Below are 21,584 nucleotides of genomic sequence, written 5' to 3'. Positions count from 1 at the left end.
GCCATTAGGTATTCNTCAGTTGAGAATTCTTTGTTTAGTTCTGTACCCCATTTTTTATTAGGGTTATTTGATTTTCTGGAGTCCATCTTCTTGAGTTCTTTATATATGTTGGATATTAGTATTATTATAATATCCATATTAATATTAATATTATTATAATATCTATTATAATTAGCAGTATCCTAGCTGATTGAGGATTGGTAAAGATCACCAATGGAAGGAGTTACAGAGACAAAATTCAAAGCTGAGACAGAAGAAAGGACCATCCAGAGACTGCCCCACCTGGGGTTCCATCCTATATACAACCACCAAACCCAGACACTATTGCATATGCCAGCAAGATTTTGCTGACAGGACCCTGATATAGCTATCTCTTGTGAGGCTATGTCAGTGCCTGGCAAATTCAGAAGTGGATGCTCACAGTCATCTATTGGATGGAATACAGGGCCCCTAAAGAAGGAGCTAGAGAAAATGCCCAAGGAGCTAAAGGGCTTGGCAACCCTATAGGAGGATCAACAATATGAACTAACCAGTACCCCCCCCAGAACTGTGTCTCTAGTTGTATATGTAGCAGAGGATGCCCTAGTCAGCCATCAATGGGAAGAGAGGCCCTTGGTCTTGTGAAAGTCATATGCCCCAGTACAAGGGAATGCCAGGGCTAGGAAGCGAGAGTGGGTAGGTTGGGGAGCAGGGTGGGGGGAGGGTATAGGGGACTTTCAGGATAGCATTTGAAATGTAAATGAAGAAAATATCTAATAAAAATGAAATGTTAAAAAGAAGAGGAAGAAGAAGAAGAAAAAGAAGAAGGAGGAGGAGGAGGAAGAGGAGGAGGAGGAGGGATCCTGAAGGTTGGGAGGAAGTAAGGTGAGAGGGAAGGTCTGGGAGTAGAGGAGGGGGAAGGTGTGCTTGGGATATATAGTAAATTAATTAATTAATTGTTTAAAAGTCAGAGCACCCTAGCTTCCTGTTCCATAACCCCTACAGTCTTAAGTTGACATCTAAAATTTGCCATATAAAACAAAGTAGTTACAAAGTATCAGCCTCTGGTTCACTATAAATGTTATCATTGACAAATAAATATTTCTTGGTTCTCTTAACATTCAGATTCTAAAATATAACACTATAGATTTATGCTACCTAGAATTACATGTTAATTCCTAAAATTAGAACCTTCATTTTGAATAACTTTATTGTTTTCTAACCTAAAAATCATTCTAGTACATTTTAAAAAATGTTTTAATATTGATAACCCAAACAATCATGTTTCTCCATAACTTACAGACATAAAATAAACATTTGTTGTTGTTGTTGTTGTTGAGGTGTCTTAGGAAGAAGTGATGTAAAGCCTCCTTTCATTAGGGTGTCCCCACCAGATATCTTGAATACTCTGATGCTCACTTTGCAACTAGGGCAATGTCTATGCAAATGGTTTGAAACAGAAGACACAGGGTCTGCTCTGGTATACCTGGAGCACAGTGCCTCTGAAGGCAGCAGGAAATGGGACCAGTCACTCAGGAAGTCTTAGAGTCATGGAGAGGTTTAGAATATGCCACAGATTTCTTTTCTTTTCTTTTCTTTTCTTTTCTTTTCTTTTCTTTTCTTTTCTTTTCTTTTCTTTTCTTTTCTTTTCTTTTCTTTCTTTTCTTTTTTAATAATTGATTTTTTATTTTATGTGCATTGGTGTTTTACCTGCATGTATGTCTGTGTCAAGTCCCCTGGAAATGGAGTTACAGCCATTTGGGTGCTGTGAATTTAACCCAGTCCTCTAAGAAAGTGCTCTTAAATCATTGAGCCAACTTTCTCTCCAACCCCAGGTTTATTTTTAAGATTACATTTATTCTTTCTTTATTTGTCTCTTTATTTAGGGGGGTGCATTTAGTGCTACCACACATGTGAGGAGGTCAGAAAACGACCTTATGGGAGTTGGTTTTTTCCTTCTACTATGTGGGCTCCGGGAAGAAAACTCAGGTCATCATTGAGCCTCGTCCACCAAGCCATCTTGCTGACCCCAGGACATGGATTTTTTAAAGTGTCCTGTCTCCAAAGGCTGCACCAACCAGCCCTGAGCTTTTACCTGGGGCCCTGCTGGACTCTGTCCTTTCCTCCCTCTCCCTCTTCCTCTCCATCTCCCTGCCCACTCTTACTTTCACTTTTCTTGGTAAACAGTTATTTGAAAGCTATAATTTTGAATAATTTGGCAGAAGCAACATTTAGGCTTGGGGGAGCAGAAAGCTGTCTTATCCATGACTGATTCAATGATGGTGTTGTGCACAATGACCCTCAATGGTTGCCAGTGGGACAGATACACATTTCTTGCCTGGAACCCCAGCTGTGTTTTAACTCAGTCTTAGGACAGATATAGGTTTAATCTGTGACTGTGTGAGGAGTCTGTCTGTCTGTGAGTCCCAACTCAGTGAAGACAATTCTCAGATGGTCTAGCTGACATCTAGATGTGGGTGTGGTGGCCTCATTTGCTTCATATAAATATGAAATAATTTATGGCAATATGCCACCTTTTCATCTGAAATGGTTAAAAGTGAAATAATATATGGGCAGTTATTAGTTATTAATAAAATAGTGACCTAGGCTGTTGTTCTAGGGCTACTTGAGCATCTCTTGAATACACAGTGATTTTGAATAGGTTATTCTGAATCACTAAAAACATTAGGTAAATGTTATCATGTAAATGCTGTGTAGGATTCAGTTAAGTAACAGCTTTAAGAAGCTAAATCTATGAGCTGACAAGACAGCTTAGCAGGGTGAAGGTACTTGCAGTCAAGCCTAGTGAAATAAGTTCAAACACTAGACCTACAAAGTAGAATACAGAATCAATTCTTGTAATTCTGCCTCCACCTATGCTCAAATACACACACACACACACACACACACACACACACACACACACCTCAAATAAATAAAGACACAATTAAAATATATTTATATATTTATTTGCTTGTTTGTTTGTTTTGACACAGAGTCTCACTATGTGTCCCTGGCTGACCTGGAATTTTCCATGTAGATCAAGCTGGCTTTGAACTCAGAGACTGCCCATGCTTGCTTCCTAAGTTCTAGTATTAAAGGAGTTTGCCACCATACCCTACAGAAATTTAATTACAAATTTTAAAAGAAAGCCAAGTGGTGGTGGCACACACCTTATATCCCAGCACTTGGGAGGCAGACGTGGGTAGTTGTCTGTGAGTTCAAAGTCAGTTCAGTTTACAGAGGGAGTTCCAGGACAGCCAGTGCTACACAGAGGAAGCTCTATAATTTAAAAGAATTAAGAGAACCCTGCTAGGTCTTTTCCAACATGTTATATTTATGAAATGGAATTTCCTGCATTTTGTTTAGGGGTATACTTTTTGATCATCTCTCTGACTTCTAAATGATTAATATTAACTATCAGGTAACAATGCATCTTGTATACTAGCTACCAGGTTGCTAAAAGGCTGGTGTATATTTTCCAAAATATGCCTTTCTAAAAAATGTGTCATATGGAAAGATGATTGGGAATGTGTCTTAGTCCATTTAGGTTGCAAGATCAAAATACTTCAAACTAGATTTCATAAATGAGATACTTTATTGCTACAGTTTGAATGCTGGGAAGCACAGAGTCAAGAGGCTGGCAGGATTCAGATTAATAAGCCACCCTCCTTCTAGACTGAACCACCTGTGTGTCCTTGTGTGGACAAAAGGTCCAGGAGCTAATGGGCTCCTCCATCACTTTGTAGGAGTTTGAATCTCACTCAGAAGGATGGATTTGAGACTTCATCACCCAGACCCTCTCCACTAGAAAATACTTTTGAAAATTATGTTTCAGAATATCAAAATTTGGAGGCCATCTGCAGACCATAACACATTGAAAAGGCAAACTTTACTATAATCCTTGCCTTCCCCCTTCTGTTTGAAAAGCATCTTTCTTACTTCTCTAGCAACAGCTATCTCTATTCACGATTACTACCTTTAAGTTGTGAATTAGCTGAGCTTGGCTTTAAGGTCCACTGCTTCATCGTCTAAGTCATAGCTTCAATGACTCTCCTCTTTCTTTTCCCCCAAGACTAAGGAATCCAGAAGCCTTCAGGAGGTACTGCACCTATAACGGTGGCATAAGACTGCGGCTGGCACATGCTGGCTGCTGTGGAATTAACAGTGTTTCCAAGAAAAATTATGTTGAGGCAGAGGGGTGATGTTTGGCACAACTGAAGTGTCAAGTGTACCCGATATGTCACATCAGAATCCCCAGAAACATTAAAATGGAAGTGCCAGGCAGCCACATAGCAGGAAAAGCACACATTGGTTTTGTGTGTCCACATAAACTTGTACAGGATGGAGAGTGGTGCTGTGAAAAATCTCTACATAGGATATGAAAGCCCCAGCTCTCAGCTTTGTCTCCCACCGGCTAGCTAACCTTGGGCAAGTCACTTTTTATCTCCGATTCTTCATCTTTAAGATATTACATGGTTCCTAAGGTCCCATTAACTTTAATGATTTTGGGGGAAAAGAACTGGTAAAATATTATTTGTGGGGCTGGCAAGATGGCCCAGCAGTGGAGGGAGAGAACTGGCTCCAGCAAGTTTTCCTCTGACCTTCATATGCATACTATGGCATGCACACATGCATATACAAAGCGCGCACACACACACACACACACACACACACACACCACATGCACATATAAAATTAGCCAATAAAATGTAATGAAATTTTAAATAAATGTGATTGTTTTTAAAGGTACAATAAAACTTTCTAAAATTTCAACTTTCTAAGATTTTAACATTATTTCTGCCCGGTCCTTGCTTCTGGGGCAGACCCCTAGTTGGTCTGCTCCCAAGAAGACTCCATATCCTGATTCATCCCAGAGGACCTGCTGCACTCAGAGTAGTTAGTAAGACCCCACCCCCCATCCTCAGCCCCAGAGCTGCCTAGTGGACTCTGGACCCATCACTCACCAAACCCCTGCCCTCCCAAATACCACTCCCATTCTGTCTCTTCCACCCCTTCTGCTCGGTCCTTGCTGCTGGGGCAGACCCCTAGTTAGTCTGCTCCAATGGAGACTCCACATCCTGATCCATCCCAGAGGACCCATTGAACTCACAGCAGTTGTCTGAAGGCCTCCCAGGAGATCTACTGCAGCCAAGGAAACAGACCAGTAGCTTCTTTGCCCCTGTGAAGAGCCCCCAGTTGGAAGGCCCCACAGGTGGTTAGATACAGCCATGGCCACAGGCCTACTGGGAGACCTGAAGCAACCCAGAAACAAAAGAAGCAGACTCCATACAGTCACCCAGACCAATAAACACCAGGGATATACATATTGCAAAAGGCAGGCACAAGACCATAAGCAACAGAAGCCAAAATATGTGGGCATCATCAGAACCCAGTTCTCCCACAACAGCAAGTCCTGAATACACCAATACACCTGAAAATCAGGAATCTGTCCTAAAATTCTATCTTATGAAGTTAATAGAGCCATTTAAGGAGGATATCAATAACTCACTGAAAGAAATACAGGAAAACACAGGTAAACAGGTGAAGGAACTGAATAAAGCAGTCCAAGACTTGAAAGTGGAAGCAGAAACAATAAAGAAAACACAAATAGAGGCAAACCTGGAATGGAAAACCTAGGAAAGAGATCAGGAATCACAGATGTAAGTATTACCAACAGAATACAAGAGATAGAAGAGAGAACCTCAGGTATAGAATATACAGTAGAAGAGATTGACACAACTGTCAAAGAAAATTCAGAATATAAAAACCTCCTAACCCAAAGCATCTAGGAAATTCAGGACACAATGAAAAGACCAAATCTACGAATAATCAGAATAGAGGAGAACGAAGATTCCCAGCTCAAAGGACCTGAAAATGTCTTCAACCAAATCATAGAAGAAAACTTCCCCAACCTAAAGAAAGAAATGAACATAAAGGTACAAGAAGCCTAGAGAACACCGAACAAGGGGGATCAGAAAAAATCTTCTTGTCACAAAATTATCAAAATACTAAATGCACAGAGGAAAAAAGAATATTTAAAGCTGCAAGGGGAAAAGGCCAAGTAACATACAAATGTAGACCTATCAGAATTACATCAGACTTCTCAACAGAGACTATGAAGTCCAAAAGAGACTGGTCAGAGGTCATGCAGACTCTAAGAGAACACAAATGCCAGCCCAGGCTACTATAACCAGCAAAACTCTCAATAAACACAGATGGAGAAACCAAAATATTCCAGGACAAAACCAAATTCAAACAGTATCTATCTACCAACCCAGCCTTACAGAGGATCCTGGAAGGAAAACTCCAACACAGGGAAGGTACCTGCACCAAGGAAAGGACAAGATATTAAGTATCCCATAACAAAGTCAAAAGCAGAGCCACAAGCACATAAAACTACCCACAAAAACAAACATGTCAGGAACCAAGAGTTATCTCTAATATATCTCAATATTAATGGACTCAACTCACTTATAAAATATACACTAATAGACTGGATACACAAACAAGATCCAGCATTTTGCTGCATACAAGAAACACACCTCAATAACAAAGACAGGTACTATCTCAGAGTAAAAGGATGGGGAAAGGTCTTTCAAGCAAATGGTCTCTGGAAACAAGCCGGAGTTGCCATCCTCACATCCAATAAAATGGACTTTCAACTAAAAGTTATCAAGTGTGATGAAGAAGGACGCTTCATATTCATCAAGGGGGAAAATCCACCAAGAGAAAGTCTCAATTCTGAACATCTATGCCCCAAATGCAAGAGCACCCAAATTCATAAAAGAAACTTTACTAAAACTCAAAACACACATAGAATCCCACACAATAATAGGGGGAGATTTCAACACCTCATTCTCACCAACGGTCAGGTCATTGAAACAGAAACTAAACAGAGACACAGTGAAACTAAGACAGGTTATGAACCAACTGGATTTAACAGATATCTACAGAACATTTCACCCTAAAACAAAACAATACACTTTCTTCTCAGCACCTCATGGTACCTTCTCCAAAATCGACCATAGAATTGGTCACTAAACAACCCTCAACAGATACAAGAAGATTGAAATAATAGCATGCATCCTATCAGATCACCATGGCCTAAGGTTGGTTGGTCTTCAATAACAGCAAAAACTATAGAAAGCCCACATACACATGGAAACTGAACAACTCTTTACTTAATAATAACTTGGTCAGGGAAGAAATAAAGAAAGAAATTAAAGACTACCTGGAATTTAATGACACATCATACCCAAACTTATGGGACCCAATGAAAGCAGTCTAAAAGGAAATTTCATAGCACTAAGTGCCCTAGTATAGAAACTGGAGAGATCTTACACTAACAACTTAACAGCACACCTGAGAGCTCTAGAACAAAAAGAAGCAAATTCACCCAAGAGGAGTAGAAGGCAGGAAATAGTCAAACTCAGGGCTGAAATCAACCAAATAGAAACAAAGAAAACAATACAAAGATTTAGCAAAACCAAAAGCTGGTTCTTTGAGAGAATCAACAAGATAGATAAACCTTTAGCCAAACTAACTAAAGGGCCAAGAGGCAGTTTACAAATTAATAAAATGAGAAATGAAAAGGGAGACATAACAACAGAAATGGAGGAAATTTAAAAAATCATCAGATCCTACTATAAAAGTCTATACTCAACAAAACTGGAAAATCTAGATGACATGAATGGTTTTCTAGACAGATGCCATAAACCAAAGTTAAATCAAGAGCAGGTAAACTATCTAAACAGACCCATATCACATAAGGAAACAGAAGAAGTCATTTAGTCCCTCTAAACTAAAAAACAAAAAAACCAAAAAACAAAACAAAAAAAACCAAAAAACCAAAAAACAAAACAAAACAAAACAAAAACAAAAACAAAAACAAAAACAAAAACAAAAACAGGGCCAGATGGATTTAGTGCAGAATTATACCAGACCTTCAAGGAAGACCTGATACCAATTTTCCTCAAACCATTCCATAAAATAGAAACAGAAGGAACAGTACCTAATCTTTTCTAGGAAACAATTACTCTGATATCTAAACCACACAAGGATCCAACCAAAAAAGAGAACTTCAGATCAATCTAGCTTATGAATATCAATGCAAAAATACTCAATAAAATTCTTGCAAACTGAATCCAAGAACACATTAAAACCATCATTCACCACGATCAAGTAGGCTTCATCCCAGGGATGCAAGGTTAGTTTAATATATGAAAATCCATTAATGTAATCCACTATAGAAACAAACTCAAAGAAAAAAAATTACACAATCATCTCCTTAGATGCAGAAAAAGACTTTGACAAAATACAACACTCCTTCATGTTAAAAATATTGGAGAGATTAGGAATTCAAAACCCATACCTAAACATAATAAAAGCAATTACTGCAAAAAAACAGACAATATCAAGTTAAATGGAGACATACTTGAAGCAATCCCACTGAAATCAGGGACAAGACAAGGATGCCCACTCTTCTCATATCTATTCAATATAGTACTCAAAATGTTAGCTATAACAATAAGACAACAAAAAAAGATCAAGAGGATACAAATTGGTAAAGAAGAAATAAAGATATCACTATTTGCAGATGTTATGATAGTATACATAAGCGACCCAAAAATTCTACTAGAGAATTTCTCCAGCTGATAAACAACTTCAACAAAGTGCGTGGATATAAAATTAACTCAAATAAATCAGTAGCCTTCCTTTATACAAATGATAAACATGTTGAGAAAGAAATTAGGGAAACAACTTCCTTCACAATAGCCATAAATAATATAAAATATCTTGGGGGTAACTCTAACCAAACAAGTGAAAGACCTGTATGACAATAACCTCAAGTCTCTCAAGAAAGAACTCAAAGAAGATCTCAGAAAATGGAGAGATCTCGCATGCTCATGAATTGGCAGAATTAACGTAGTAAAAAATGGCCTTCCTACCAAAGGCAATCTATAGATTCAATGAAATCCCCATAAAAATTCCAACAAAATTCTTCAAAGACACGAAAAGAGCAATTCTCAAATTCATCTGGAAAGGCAAAAACCCCAGAATAGCAAAAAGAATTCTTAACAATAAAAGAATGGCTGGGGGAATTACCATCCCTGACCTCAAGCTTTATTACAGAGCAATAGTGATAAAAACTGCATGGTATTGGTACAGAGACAGACATGTTGATCAATGGAATAGAATTGAAGACCCAGAAATAAAACCACACACTTAATGGCCACTTGATCTTTGACAAAGATGCCAAAAATATACAATGGAAAAAAGAAAGCATCTTCAATAAATGGTGCTGATCTAACTGGCTGTCTGTATGTAGAAGAATGAAAATAGACCCGTATTTGTCACCTTGTGCAAAGCTCAAGTCCAAGTGGACCAATGACCTCAACTTAAAGCCAGATTCAGTGAATCTAATAGAAGAGAAAGTAGCAAAGAGCCTTGAACTCCTTGGTACAGGGGGAAATTTCCTAAACAGAACTTCAATGGCTCATGCTCTAAAACCAAGAATTAATAAATGAGACCTCATGAAACTGGAAAGCTCCTGTAAGGACATAGTCAATAAGACAAATCTGCAACCTATAGATTGGAAAAAAACTTCACTAACCCCACATCCAATAGAGGCTAATATCCAAATTATATAAAGAACTCAAGAAGTTAATCACCAAAAAACCAAACAATCCAATTAAAAAATAGGGTATTTAACTAAATTGAGAATTCACAACTGAGGAATCTTGAATGGCTGAGAAGCACCTAAAGGAATGTTCAAAGTCCTTAGTGATCAGAGAAATGCAAATCAAAATGACCCTGAAACCTTACACCAGTCAAAATGGCTAAGATCAAAACCTCAGGTGACAACACATGATGGAGAGGATGTGGAGAAAGATGAACACTCCTCCATTACTGTTGGGATTGCAAACTGGTACAACCACTTTGTAAATCAATCTGGAGGTTCCTCAGAAAATTGGAAATAGATCTACCTGAAGACCCAGCTACACCAGTCTTGGGAATATACCTAAAAGGTGCCTCACCATGCCACAGGGGCAAAAATACTCAATAAAGTAGTGTTCCACTATGTTCATAGCGGCCTTTTTTGTGATAGCCAGAAGCTGGAAACAACCTAGATGTCCCACAACAGAAGAATGTGGTTCATTTATACAATGGAATACTACTCAGCTATTAAGAATGAGGACATCCTGAGTTTTGCAGGCAAATGGATGGAACTAGAAAATATCATCCTGAGTGAGGTAACTTCAGACCCAAAAGGATGTGTATGTCTATGTACTCACTAATAAGTGGATACTAGCCACAAAAAAAGTATAGAATACCCAAGCTGAAGTGCCTAAGTGAGGACGCCTCAGTCCCACTTGGGAGAGAGAAGAAAGCAATCACAAGTGGGGAGGGAGGGAGGGACCTGGGAGGGAAAGTGGACAAGAGGGTAAAAGTAGAGGGGGAGAGGGGAACCTGATCTGGTATTGGTTGAAGGAAAAGGACTGAAGCTCTGAGGGCCAGCAGAAAGAATATAAACAGGCAATCTCAGGAAATAGGAGGCCGAGGGAACCCTCCAGAATGCACCAGAGACATAAGAGGTAAGAGACTGTCAGGAATCAAAGGGAGGGACCTTAAACGAAATGCCTGACAGTAGGGAGAGGGAACTTATACAGCCCACATCCAGTAGGAAGAAAGGGCATCAAGTGAGGGGTTGGGTTGCCATCCCACAGTTACATCTCTGTTCCTGCTGAAAGAATTACACCACCAGTCTCACTCCTGAAGAATATTCAAGTGCTTTCTGCAACCAGAACCTCCATGCCCAAGTGCTTTTAATCCTCTTGTCTCTGTACAGCCCTGTTTACATTAGAAACCTCAGTTTTCCCTCCAGGAGGGAAACATTCAAATAGGCCACTTATGCTTTTTCTCCTTTTTTGTACCAAAATAATATATTACTTTTCTTCAAAAAAAAAAAAAAAAAAAAAAAAAAAAAAAAAAAAAAAAAAAGAATTACAGGGATGGAAATGGAGAGGAGGCTGAGGAAAAGAAGATCCAGTGACAGGCCCAAAGTTTGATCTAGCTCAAGGGGAAGTCCCAAGACTTGACACTATTACTGAGGCTATGGAGCACTCACAAAAACGGACCTATCATGACTGCCCTCCAAAAAACCCAACAAGCAGCTGAAAGGGTCAGAAGCAGATATTTACACCCAACCAATGGACAGAAGCAGCTGACCCCTGTTGTTGAATTAAACAAAGGATGAAAGAAGCTGAGGAGAAGGGTGATTCTGTAGGAGGACCAGCAGTCTCAACTAATCTAGCTCCCCGAGATCTCTCAAACTCTGGACCACCAAATGGACAGCATACACCAGCTGCTATGAGGCCCCCAACACATATAGAGTAGAGGGCAGCCGGGTCTGTGTTCATTCAGAGATGATGCACCTAACCCTCAAGGGACTGGAGGCCCCAGGGAGTTTAGAGGTCAGGTGGGGGTAGCTCACAAAAGCATCACGCAGGAGGTACTTAACCTTATCATGTGTGTTTTCTAGCTTCCCACTTAATTAAAAAAAATATTTAAGTATGTGTACGTATCTCTGTGTGTCTATCTGTGTATGGGTATGTGTGCATGAGTAGTGGCCTTTGGCATCCAATCCCCTTGGTACTGGAGTTAGAGATGGCTGTGAATCACTGACATGGGTGCTGGCAACCAAACTAAGGTCCTCTGCAACAACAGATCTTAGCCACAGAACTTCTTTCCAGTCCCAGTTTCCCCCTTTACAGCAACACCAGTCACACTGGACTTGCAGCCCATCAACATGAGCATGACCCCATCTGAACTAATACATACACATGGCCTTATCTGCAAGCATGCTTTCAGAAATACTGGGGCTAAGACTACAGCATGGATTTGAGAGGGACCCAGCCCAACCCATAAAACTTGTAAACAAGACATACTGGGAAGAACCAAGCTTCCGCATGGAACAGAATGTTACCCAAAATGCACTTTGAGAACAATCTTGTGTGGGCTTCAGAGTTGAACCCACATGATGCTTTTATCCACACCTCCCCAACAGAATGTCTATTTTCCAACCAACCACCCTTCAGAAAGACAAAAACAGCTCCAATGAAGCTTATGCACTCACCACTATGTACCACCTCACCCACATGCATAAGTAAGGTTCTCTGAAATCTCAGAACTGATAGGATACACATATAAGAGGGACTTGTTAGATTGGCTTACACAGTATGGTCTGAGTAGTTCAACGATGGCTGCCTTCACACCGAAGAGACTGAGTGGGGCTTGTTTCTCTAGGCTGGGGTGCCTCAGCAATCCTAATGTAGCACTGAAGGTAGGGAAGACTGATGAAGAGCCTCTAGTCTTTAGTCCATGTTGAAAGGCTGAAGGGGTTCTGATGTCAGTGAATGATGGGGCAGGGTTGACAGAACCAGGGGTAATAGGGGCAGGGGCAGCAGCCAGGCAAAAAAAAGAATGTAGGATTTCCTTTGGATTTCCTTATATTTGGCCTGTGCGGGAAGATACCACCCACTCTGGGTTGGGGAGGGGCTCTCCTCATTAGTTAATCATTTCAGAAAGTACCCTTATGGATCTGCTGATTGACAAACATCCTAGTTGATTTTTGATCCGATTATGTTAAAAACCATACTTGATCATCATACCACCATCCACTCACTGGGCTCTATCTTATTTTTCAGTTTTAAAACTGAAGCTGTCTTAGTCTAGATGCTCAACTAGCAAAAACAGAATTTGTATCCTAAGTGCCTAAGATGCAAGGAGGGCAGATAGCAAGCCTTCATAGTTATACATCCAGTCCATTCCGGGAGAAGGAACTACAGCCTCCCACAGGTTTTCAAAACATTAGCAATATGGTGCACTAGCCAGCAGTTCTCAATCTGTAGGTCACAACCCCAATGGGGGTCACATACCACATATCCTGAATATCAGATTCATTACGATTCACAATAGCAAGAAAATTACATTTATAAAGTAGCAACAAAAATAGTTTTATGGTTGGGGTCAGCACAAGAGGAACTTTATTAAAAAGTCGCAGTATTAGGAAGGTTGAGAACCACTGCTCCAGACCCCGCAGGGCTTTGAATGTGATCTGACTCCAGCAAGATGCTCATTGTGCTCAGATTCTCCAGGGCAGCAGTGTTTGAAGGTAGCCCCATGCGGGCATTTAGGACATAGGGTTAGAATATTCACACACAGATTAATGACCCCTGGTGAAGGTGAGTTGCTAATCACTGTCATGGGCCTGGACTGGTTCCCACAGACTGAATTATTAGAGCGTTTTCCCTCGTTTCCTTCTGCTTTCTGTGATGAATTAAACCAGTACAAGGCAGAACTGGGCAGATGACATCACCATGCTCCTAGCTTTCAATCTGCAGAATCATGAGTTAAATGAACCTCTTAAAGAAAATCCTTGAGTTTCAGGCAAGTTGTAATAGTAACAGAAAGCAAACAGATCTGAAACTAAAAATCTTATCAGACTCTAACTCATCTCAGTGGGCCATGAACTTCCTGTTTGGAGGCTGTGTTCCTTAATTCCATGTTCCATGGCAGCAGTTGCACCCGGTTGTCTTTGGGGTACCACCTCACTTTCACGTGATTGGTGCATCTGTACTGAAGGCATACACTTCCCTCCTGTGTCAGCACACAGACCCAGTGCTGAGGTCTGTCTCTTGATTTGAATATGGCAGAACACTAGCTGGCATCACCACAGCACAGACCTCATCATAAAACAGAACGAAGCACCAGTTCCCAAGAGCTTCCATTACTTCCTGTAGGGTTCTCAGTCTTTGCTTTGTTTTGTGGAAATAGGTTCCTCAAGTGTAAATAATATCTGCCAGGAAAGAAGACACAGTGGTTCTGTGAGCAGAGCAGGAAGACCAATCATCCTAGAGCTGCTGTGCAGAGCAGGGATAGCCCACTGAGCAGAACATCTCATACTCCTCACTACAGAGGGACTCATACAACTGTCACTGAGTATCAGCCTAGACAATGACATAGATTTTTGTCTTAATCTTGTACCATGTTGCTGAGGGTATATACCTGCCCTCGTCTTGCCCCAGTTACTTAAATTACTTTCTCTTCACATGGCAAGAAATATCTGATATCTAAGCTTAACTTTCTTGCTGGATTACCAGTTTCATGAGAGTGGAGATTACATCTGCCATACTCACCCAGTGTGCCACAAACCTCCCTTCTTTCAACAGGGAAATGACAACAGACCAAAGTAAAAATTCTACCAAAGCCTAGCTCAATGTATCAAAATTTACTGGGGTTACTCACAGGAGTATGGTAAGGAGTTACTTATAGGAACAGGAAGCACTCAAAGGGATCTGTGCCACTGGAATATCCATCCTAACCTGGGTGACAGCTCATGAAAGTTTCAACCCTAGAGTTCTGTGTACAACTTGAAGGCAGTTCAACAGGTAGGAGAATCTTCCAGACAGTTCTTCTGAGTCTCCTCCCTGCCCCTGAAGTTAACTAGTTCTTAATCTTAGTGAGGGGCCTGTACATACTTCTAGTTTCAGGAACTTCTTGAGACTTATGAGTTGTCTACTTCCTGAGACTTAGGAAATTTCACATTTCTTTCTGGGGAGAACATTTTAACATGACTTTTTGAGCATTAAGGAGTCTTTCAGAGGGATGGAGTGGTTCAACTCAGAGGAAAGTGCTACCTGATATACTTGATAGGAAGGAAGTGTTGTTATGAGGAAGACCCACATATCATCAACAACAAAAATAGTTAAGATAGTATTGAAGTTATTTCTGAAAACATTGTGGAACCAGAGAAACCAAAGGAGGAGTCTCATCTGGAAAAGTCCACAATGAAAGAAAAATGCAACTCCTTACACTATCACAGCAGCTCATAACCCCTGGTGGGGTTATGCTAGCAGGGAAATTCGTGAAGTTTGAGAAGCCTAGAGTATATTTCTCCTTGGGGCTTGTCTATCTACAATGCTGCTTAACAACTGTCTCAAGAAAGCCTACCTGAAACTCCTGTATCACAGCATTTCTGAGAGAAAATGGGAAAGACATTAGTCATTTGTAAAAGCCAGTGAGGAACCAAGCCTGACATCAATAAAATTGCTAGACTTCAAGAAAAGCTCACAGTTTGAACTACTCTTCCAAAAGTAAATAACTTCTCCTTAACAAAAGTTAATTAAAGGAAAGAGTATCTTTTACATACTATCTAACTTTGTGTTTTAGAATTAAAACATCTATAGAGTTACATTTTAGGTTTTGTTTTTTAAAAATTCTTTAACTATTTTTTTATAGCCAAAAGTTTTTCATAGACCTAATCTCCAAGGTAGATATATTCACATGTAACCAATTATACACCTAGTATTACATACAACACATGATATGTAAGTTTTCTGTGGCTTGGGTCTGAAGTGTACCCCACAGGGCTCACCTACTACAGCTTAGTTCCCAGCTGGTAGTGTCAATCACTAAGAGGACTGACCCTGAAGGATCATAAAACATTATTGGAAGGTAGCACTGAGCAGGAAGGAAGGAAGCCACTGTTAAGCCATGGAAGCATGCCCTGAAAAGATATCCATTTCCCCCAGCTCTCTCTCTCTCTCTCTCTCTCTCTCTCTCTCTCTCTCTCTCTCTCATTTTGCTTCTGGTCAGCATAAGATGAAGAGCTATCTCGCACCACAATGTTCTGTGTCATTACAGACTCAGAAACACAGAACCAAGTTGAAACCTTTGAAATAGTGAGCTGAAATAAATCTTTCATTCTCTTTTGATTTTCTTATTGAGCATTTTGTCACAGAAATAGAAATATAGTTAACATAACATTGTACAACTATATTGTATATGTAACAACATATATAAACACACAGAGAGAGACTTATATATAGTCAGCCCTTGGATCTAAAGAAAATTGATTCCAGGACTGCCATACAATCTCAGGATACCAAAATCCATCCATGCTAAATACCCCCTGATGTAAAACAGTAGGATTTTGATTTAGTTTAGCAAAATCTAACAACAGTAAGTATAAACCATTGTCTGCTTTGGGGAAACATTTTCTGTTAGTTTTCCTGTAGTTCTTTATGCATGATGGGCAAGCACTAGACCTTGATATTACTCGTGTAGCCTTGGTTTAAAATCAATGACCAGAGAAAAGCTCATGTTCACTGGCAATAGAGTTTGGGCTTGGGTAGTTTCATTCTGATGCTGTTTGAGTCTGTGGTAGAGGAACTACAAGTGTTTGGGAAATTTGTCCTGCTCATCCACAGTCCCGACAGCATCAGTATCAAGTAAAGTCTTGGTGTAACAGCCCCAAAGTCCCGGGGAGCCTTTTCTAACGGAAGGAGAGGATACTAGCAAGCGTAACCCAAGCTCCCACATCTGAGAAAACGGACTTGTGCCCATTCTAGTCAGCGAAGGCAATAGCTTGCAGGTGAAAGACTTAGGAAGTCAGTAAAAACATCCCACAGTTCTACCTTCTTTCCCAGGAAATCCTGCCTTGGGATTTTTCCTCAGTTGAATCATATTCCACTCTTATAAGCTAAATTCTCTTTCGTTTGGAGCCTAGTCCTGGAGGAGTGCATTTCATGTTCTGGTTGTGCTTTGGGCACTCCTAAGACCCTGGGAACACTGAAGACTGAAGACAGGGCTTTGCTGACTGGGGCTTGTACAGGGGTGGGTGTGAGAATGTGGCCTCACTGTGGGAAGCATGGTTAGTGTGTGGGCTGAGCGGAGCGAGCCAGCTCAGAGGTGGAGCCCCTTACCTTTGTTAATAGGCGAATCTAGTTCTCCTTTACCTGACTTTCATCTCCCTGTCTGTCTTCATTTTGCTTCTGTAGCAGACTAGCCTGGCAACAAGCAAGGTGAAACAGAACGTTTTTGGTTTCCAGTTCTATGAGGGATACAGTTTTCCATGATGGGGTAGCAGGAGCATAAAGGGGGTCTAAGAGTCAGGAACCTGGCCAATCACATTTGAGGCACACACAGGAAACAGAGAAAGAGAACAGGAAGTGAGGCAGGTCTCTAAAACACCAAAGGCAATTTCCCGTGATGCATTTTCTTCAGCAAAGCCCTATCCCCTAAAGGTTCCTAACCCTATAAGGAGCATTTCTTATTCAAACTACAATATTCAGTTCCCCCCTCCATTTCCTTTCCTTTCCTTAGGAAGCAGATGGGTGCAACTTAGCAGCAGGCTGAAATGATGCAGGCATCCCGTTCTCCAGTGACTACTCCACCTTTACAGCCTCCCTGCCTCCCCAGGTTGTGGGATGTTGTGGGATGAGGCTTCCTGTGCCAGAGGTGTTTTCAGAAGCACCGACGACGCTGTGACATTCAAAAACAAGGCCTGGCTTTACACTGCGACACACTACTGGCAAGTTCATTTACTGTCTGGAACTGTGAGTGTGGAGTCAGGATGGGGTTAAAATGCATCCAGGGGATCCTCTCAAGATTCTGTCTAGCAATCCAGTTTTGTTATGGAAACAAGTTCCTTTCAGTTCGGAGAAACTCTCACAATGGCCCAAATTCAGCCCCTTTGTGAAGCTATGTTCCACCATCCAAATGTTTCATACTGCCCCCTTCTCTTCCAGCTCTTTGAACCCCATGTGGTTCTTGATGCCACATTCCCAGTTGGTGGACCAAATATCAGGTCGAATATCATTTCTAAGATATGAGCTGGCATCATGCGCCCCAGGAAGTAGCAGAGCCACTTGGCCAGCCCGCCCAGGAGGAATATGGTTTCTGAATGGTGAATTGATTCTGTTCATTAAAATGTTAACTCCAGTGAGCTTTGCCTGCATCTTCCAAGACTGGTTATAATGACCACCATACTCCTCCTGTGTAAGTCTTAGAGTTAATTTCATGGAGTCTGATTTTGATCAGGTACTAAGCATTTTAAATATTGATATCTTTTCCATAAGCCGGTCTCAGTGTTAGTGACTTCCAGGGCCCTTAATTTTGCTGAGTAGGATCGGCCCTCCTGGGACTGGTTGCTATGCCACAGGGACAATGGGATTCCTCACACAGTGGTGGCATAGGCTTTAGAATGAATTTTCCCAGATGGAGTGCTAACCTTGATGCTTGCATCCTGGGAGTTTCTGAAAATTAAAGTTAATCCACAGCTTGATGCAATAGGACATAATTAAATTCTTTCATAGCCAGGCAAGGACAGGGCCATGATGCCTTGTGAATGCACAGACATATGGTTACCCGACAGAGCAAAGCTCATTTCCCCGAGTTGAATGTAAGTCTCTTTCCAAAATTATGCTTGTTGGGCATATAAGTTGCCTCAGAATCAAATTAAACTGATCTTGACATTTTTGACGTGAAGAGCACAGTGTGAATCAAATGGGTTCTGTAGCTTAATGGCTGCATTTATGAAATTTGCCATCTCTTCCTGGCTTCTTTTTTATTGATGTATATAGATGTATTGGTTTTCGTGGACATTTTCACACACACACACACACACACACTAACACTTGACTATGTTCTGCAAATGCTGGCATTGTCTTCCCTTGTTAGTACTTCATTCCCTATGTTGCTTACCCTTTATCCGTTCTTTCATAACATTATACAGTCACGAGTCTATGGTCTATATGACACCTAGATCCACAGGTCAAAGAAAATGCATTTGTCTTTCTTACAGTCTGAAGTCGTTTGTTAATATGATAATTTTCTTGTTTAGCCATATACTGAAGACAAAATGATTTTGTTCTTTATGACTGAATACAATTCTATTGTGTGTATGCCTGTGCATGTGTACATGTGTGCACATTTGTGTGCATGTGTGCATGCACGTGTGTAGATGCATATATCTCATGTTCTTTAACCCTTCCTCTGTTGATGGTTTCTAAATTGGTTTCATAACTTAACTGTTGTGAATAAGTGCGACAATAACATTGATATGTAAGAATCTCTGTGACATGTCGACTTAAGCTTCTTGGGAAACACCCAGGAGTTCGGTATTGTGGGGTCAAATGGTCCATTTATTTTTAGTTGTTCTTATTTGTTTGTTTTAGAACTTCCCTACTGATTTCTATAGAGGCTGAGCTAAGTTACATTCACAGCAGTGTATAAATAGTTCCTTGCTGGTATTTGTGAGCTTAGTGATTGGCATTCTGACATGAGTGAGTTAAAAGTTCTTTAACTTATTATCTTCTTGCCTCAGACTACATACAGTATGTGGATTACAGGTATATGTCATCAAAACTGGTTTCTAACTAATTTTCTGAAAATCAAATTAAGCTTGGTTTTTGTGTAAACATAGGGCTTGTGTGCCTTAGACTTGGCAGGGTGGTGGATATTCCAATTATATCAAACTATTCAGCTTACTTAGGGAAGAATGGACTTCTGATTTCTCTTATTGACTGTTTATTATAGCTTCCAGCTTCTTAGAACATGCTTCCTTTTAAAAACAATAATAAAAATCAGCCACATTCCATATTATAAAGTTAATAGCTTTTGATGAAAAAAATTTATATTTAACATGGATTTTAGGGTATTTTTATAAAACTTCTGCTCTTCTCTAGGTCTTTAAAAATGTTTATTATTGTTATTATGACTAGTGAGTATGAATACATGATATTTATGCATGTGTGCACTGCAGTGCACATGTGAAAGTCACTAGACAGTTTTGTAGAGCTGATCCTCTCTGTCTTTACAGTTGGGGGTTGTTCCCAAGTCATCGTGATGGCTCAGCTATCTCGGCTGCTCCTTCTCCCTAGGTCTTTGATCAAAAAAATCTGAGGTAGAAACTTTGGAAAGGCTTAGTGGATAAAGAGCTCAGGCGGCTCTTGCAGAGGTCCTGGGTTCAGTTCCTAGCACTTATGTTGCAGGATTCATAGATGCCAACAACTCTAGCTCCAGGATAACCTCTGCTGGCTTCGACAGGCATTGTTTTACTGTGCAGAAACCTACATGTGGGAACACACATAAACACATAATTTTAAAATGTAAATAAAGTCTTTTAAAAATTTGAGGCAGTAGATTAAAGGCAAGTACTTACTAGCTTCACTAATTCTGTCCTAAGTCAACAGGACGGAGATGTCAGAGGAAATCAGCTGACTTCCTGGCTTGGAAGGCACACACTCTTCAAGGAGAAGATGAGTTCAAGTCCCAACCAGAGGGAGTTTTCTTTCTCTCTCTAAAAGCCCATGGCTCCTCTGGAGCCTGTGGGTGGCATTGTTAGTGGGATGTGTGCTATCCCTGTGCAAATGATTCATCTCCGGCGTAGGTGGTCCCTGAAGACCCTCTAGAAGAATCTTGATTGTTTTGAAGCTTCCTTAATACTGCCAGGGTTCTCCTGGGGCCTATTAGGGGTTTATTCTCTCAGTCACTGGGAACCAGATCCGCATTACCAAGGTGAACTCAGGGTTAGGTTGCTCTGGCTTGCTTCTCAGCAGCAGGGGAAAAGATTTTCAAATGTAGACCTCCCAGCCAGCTTCTGGAAGGCTATTCCTTTTCTTTGGAGCCAAGTTACAAAGGAAAGCAGTAGCTGGTCCAACAAGGGTTCCGATCACTGATCAAGGGAGGTGAAGGAAAAGAGCCAGTGACTTCTGCCTCTGCCATCTGAGTGCTCACCTGGCTATGTCAGGCACATGCTCCTCTTTTTTTCATGGTCATAAACACACACAGCTTTCCCTGGTGTCGAGGCAACCTATGTGGGACCAGAGGCACACTTGCTCTGGAGCTGCTTATGTTTGGAAGCCTGCCCTGTGGTTACTGCAGTTGTCAGGGCACAGGCAGACCCATGCCAGATGCGAAAGTCTGGTGTTTTTTCCAGTAAGGTCAAGGGTGAGTAGTCCAAGCTAACAGAGACTCCAGGGTTAGAAGGGGCAGATCTTGATGGGCCTCCTGTCTGATGTCTATCCTCTAACACATAGGTGTTTGCAGCTCCAAGTGCCACTCATTATATCACACAAGTCACTGCCATCACTAATCCCAACTTCCTGTTTTGAAGCTTGGACTTTAATAATGGATCCTCTGTAGTCCGTTTGACCAAGGAACATAACTCTGCCATGTGGCTCCAAAGTGGAAAGATAAAATTCAAATGCTCAGGATCTGTCAATATTTGTGCATGGGTGTGCATCTTTCACATACCAATGTGAATGTAATTATTAAATAAGTTATTGGAAAAGAGTCTGCCATCAAAAGTAGATCCAAGAAGATAGAAAACTATTCTAGGACAGGAGTGAACTGAATATGTCTTCGCTGGCTGTGAGCTTGAGAACACTTTTATCTGAGGTGTTGGCTTCTACAGGTCAGCTGGGAGCCAGCTGTGGCTAAGTGGGAAATGGAATATTTGGAGAGAAGGGATAAATTAGTCTTGGCACTACACTTTGAGTTTCTCTACCCAGGTATTGAAAGTCTCAGTGAATGAGCCAAGGACTACCAAAGGTAGAACCAGTGAACATCAAACCTTGAAAATGCAGAAGGTTCTATAATATCCCCTGGACTCTTATCTGTTGCTTTTCTATTTGCTGTTACCTGGCAAAAGTACTTTCCAGAAGGGTGAGTTTACTTTCAGTCAAAGTTTGGAGCCATAGAGTTCATCAAGATCGGAAGGGCATGGGCAGAGGAACGTGAGGCAGCTGGTAATGCCG

This window comes from Mus pahari, chromosome 15 (genome assembly GCF_900095145.1).
Source record: "Mus pahari chromosome 15, PAHARI_EIJ_v1.1, whole genome shotgun sequence".
NCBI lineage: Eukaryota > Metazoa > Chordata > Mammalia > Rodentia > Muridae > Mus > Mus pahari.
Note: the sequence above shows the minus strand (reverse complement) of the source record.